At 69.2% G+C, this 3,729-nt stretch overlaps 1 pseudogene; it reads left to right on the forward strand.

Moving 5' to 3' along the window:
• Positions 1 to 2,139: 2,139 nt before the first annotated feature.
• On the forward strand, positions 2,140 to 3,468 carry LOC136357085 (basal body protein 10-like; annotated as a pseudogene).
• The last annotated feature ends 261 nt before the right edge of the window (positions 3,469 to 3,729 follow it).

The following is a 3,729-nucleotide window of genomic DNA, read 5'->3' on the forward strand; positions in this document are numbered from 1 at the left end:
GTGGGGTTAGTGGAGGCGTGGGCGCGAGAAACGAGGGGGCAAGGTAGTGGGCACGGGAAGCGAGGAGCCGGACATAGCGCTGGCAAGGGAATAAAGACGCCGAGGAAGGGATTCGTTTCCTTCCTCTCGCCACTATTCCCCTTGCCTTCGCCACTTGCGCTCTAACTCTTCGTTTCCTGTGCCCTACCCTCGCCGCACTTGCTCGCTCTCAAGCTCCTCCTCCGCCGGCGTCATGGCACGGGGCTCCGCACCGCTTGATGGTAGCGTGCTGCCGCCTTCCCGCATCGTGAGCGAGAGGCAGGCCGGGCTGCCGCGCCGATTCATGCCGGAATCTGCCACCGGCCGGGAGGTGGTCGAGCTGGGCGAGGGATGCCTGGCGCCACACTACCCGGGGCGGTCCGTCTTCTTCCTCTCTTTCGCAATGGCCGGGCTGGTCCCGCCATTCTCTAATTTCTTCATGGATGTTCTGGAGTTTTATGATCTCCAGATGGCGCACCTCACCCCCAACGCAATAATGACGCTGGCCATCTTCGCGCACCTGTGCGAGATGTTCATCGGGGTGCGCCCATCTCTCCGGCTGTTCCGGTGGTTCTTCACTGTACAGCCGGTGTCGCCGCCGACGGTGGTCGGTGGCTGCTACTTCCAGCCGCGGGGGCAGGTGCTGCACCGCTACATTCCCTGCGTCCTCCGCAAGAAGTGGGACGACTGGAAGAGCAATTGGTTCTACACCCCCCTCGCCGACGAAGCGCGCCTCCGACTTCCGAGCCAGCCCCCGGCGCAGGCCTCCAGCTGGCGGGCGACGGTAGATCTGGGAGACAGCTACGACGCCGTTCTTGACCGCCTGGCGGGTCTGTGATCCCAAGGGCTTACGGGGGCCATGGTTTTCGGCGACTACCTTCGTCGCCGGATCGCGCCGCTCCAGCGGCGCGCCCGGGGTGCCTGGGAGTACACCGGGCCCGAGGACTTCATGAGGACCCACCAGGGGCGCAAATGGGACTGGGTCCCTGAGGACTTCAGGATGGTGGTCCAACGGGTGCTGAATCTCAGCTCCGTGGAGGCATCCCTTATCCCCCAAGGTGTCCTCCCCCTCTGCAGCGATCCGGATCGCGCCAACATCCTGACCATCATGCAGGCAGTCGGGGCGTCGGGGGAGCGGGTCCCCCGAGGCCACGATGGCGCGGGCGGGAGCCGTAGAGGGAAACAATCTACCCCGGGAGGGGGTCACGCTTCTGGGCCCCGCGACGGGGGCCCGGGGGGCAGCCGCCCTGCCGACGCCCGGGGAAAGAGGAAGCAGGAGGGCACGCCCCCCCCATCTCCTCCCCAAGGGGGCGGGGCGGTGCGTGCCAGCAGCAGGCGCCCGGAGGGTGCTGTGCCGACGCCGCAGCCCGAGGGGGAGCGAAAGAAGAAACGGCTCCGCAAGATGGGGGGGACCGAGCCATGCCGGGGGAACCTCATCTCGCCCCCGAGGTGGTCGTTTAGCCGACCTCCCCGCAGGTTTGTCCCCGCGCCCATCGCGACCGCATTCATTCTCCCATCTCCCAAGGCGAGTTTTCACTCACCCGTTTCTTTCCGTCTTCTGGTTTTTCTTCTGCCTCAGCGAGATCCCGTCGCCCCCCCCCCCGCCATTCCAAGTCCGGCGGGCTCGAGGCCGAGGAGACGGCGACCGCGGAGGCCCGGAGGCGGGAAGCTGACCGGCGAGAAGCCGCAGACCGCCTCCGGGAAGCCGAGGAGGCTGCCCAGGAGGCCGTCCGGGTTCGCCAGGCTGAGGAGGCCGCTCGAAAGGAGGCCAGACTCCGCCGGGCCGGGGAGTCCGTCCGGGAGGAGGAGGCGGCGCGCGTACGCCAGGCGGCCTGCCAAGCCCCCGACCCGACTCCGCCCGAGGCGACGACGACTTCCGAGGCCACCCACGACGAGGCCGCGGACGCGCCGCTCGGGCCCGACCCCTCGGGCGATGCTTGGGACGAGCCAGCTTCGGGGGACGCCCCCGGGTCCGGCACGTCGATCGGCGGGCCGAGCCGCGCGGCACCCACACCGAGGCGGCTCTCCCCTCTGTCTTCCGCTGCCCCACTGAGCGCGGAGCCCCTCCTGCAGGCCTTAGTCGCCGTGAACAGCACGGTGCTGGACGGGTTAAGCGCCCGGATGGAGGCCCTGCAGGCGGAGCGGGCGGAGCTCGACGCGGCGTGGGCGCGCGTCGAGGAGGGGCGACGCTCGGTGGAGGCCATGGTGGAGGCGGGCCGCAAGGCACACCGCCGGCACGCCTCCGAGCTCGAGGCCCGTCGTAGGGACCTGGCGGAGATCGCCAGGGAGGTGGAGGAGGAGCGGGAGACTGCCCTCATCGCCACCGCCGTACTTGAGGAGGTGCGGGACGACCTCTGCCTCCAATACGGGAGCCGGGCGGCGGAGCTAGAGAAGAAGCTCGACGCCACCCGGGGAGTCCTTGACGCCGCCGCTGCCCGGGAACGGCGGGCGGCGGAGATCGAGGCGGCGTCCCGGCAGCGCGAAGAGGCCCTTGAGGCTCGCGCCACGGCGCTGGAGGAGCGCGCCCGCGCCCTGGACACGAAGGAGAAGGACCTGGCAGACCGCGAGGCCGCTGTCGCCACCCGGGAGGCAACACTGGCGGCGCACGAGGCCGCCTGCGCCGAAGAGGAGTCCGCGCTCCGCCTCCGCGAGGACGTGCTCACCGAGCGGGGGCGAGCTCTCGAGGAAGCCGAGGCCGCGGCGCAGCGGCTGGCGGACAGCCTGTTCCTTCGCGAAGCGGCGCGGGAGGAGTAGGCTCGCCGCAATCTGGAAGGCGCCCGCGCCGAGAGGGCCGCGCTGGATCAGCGGGCTGCTGAGCTCGAGGCGCGGGCGAAGGAGCTGGACGCGAGAGCGCACAGCGGTGGGGCGGCCGCGGGCCACGGCGACCTAGTCGCCCGCCTCGCAGCCGCCGAACACACCATCGCCGAGATGCAGGGCGCGCTGGACTCGTCCGCCGGGGAGGTCGAGGCCCTCCGCTTGGCGAACGAGGTAGGGCCCGGCATGCTTCGGGACGCCGTCTCCCGTCTAGACCGCGCCGGGCGGCAGGTGGGCCTCTGGGGCGAGCGGACCGTGAAGTTCACCGCCAACCAGGGGGGCGTCGCCCAGCGCCTCTCAGAGATGGCCGGGACCCTCCAGCGGCTCCCCGAGGAGCTCGAAGAGACGATCAAGTCATCCTCGAGGGACCTTGCCCGGGGGGCGGTGGAGCTCGTACTGGCAAGCTACCAGGCCAGGGACCCTGACTTCTCCCCGTGGGCAGCGCTGGACAAGTTCCCTCCCGGAACCGAGGACGGCGCGCGCGCGCAGGTCCGGGACGCCGCCGACCACATCGTCCACAGCTTCGAGGGTACGGCCCCTCGGCTCGCGTTCGCCCTCGACTCCGACGAGGAGGGCGGTGACGACGGTGCGAACGACAACGACGACGAGGCCGGCGACCCGGGCGCGTCGGAGTGAGCCCCAGGCCCCCGCCAATCTTAATAACTTTTTCTTCTTTTTCCGAGGCCTTCGGGCCCCCTTCTTGTATAGACTGATTTAATCTGTAATCAAATAAAGAGGGAATTTCTACGTCAGTTCTGTTTGTTGTATGTATGAGACGAGGTTGGTCTGTGCCGCGGTCCTTCTGTGTCTTGGCTTGAACGAGGGCTCGTGCCCAGGCCCCAGCCTCAAGCGGCGCGGGTCGGGGCTAGTGCCTGAGGAGATCCACGTGTCGAGACT

The sequence above is a fragment of the Oryza sativa genome, chromosome 6 (genome assembly GCF_034140825.1).
Source record: "Oryza sativa Japonica Group chromosome 6, ASM3414082v1".
Lineage (NCBI taxonomy): Eukaryota > Viridiplantae > Streptophyta > Magnoliopsida > Poales > Poaceae > Oryza > Oryza sativa.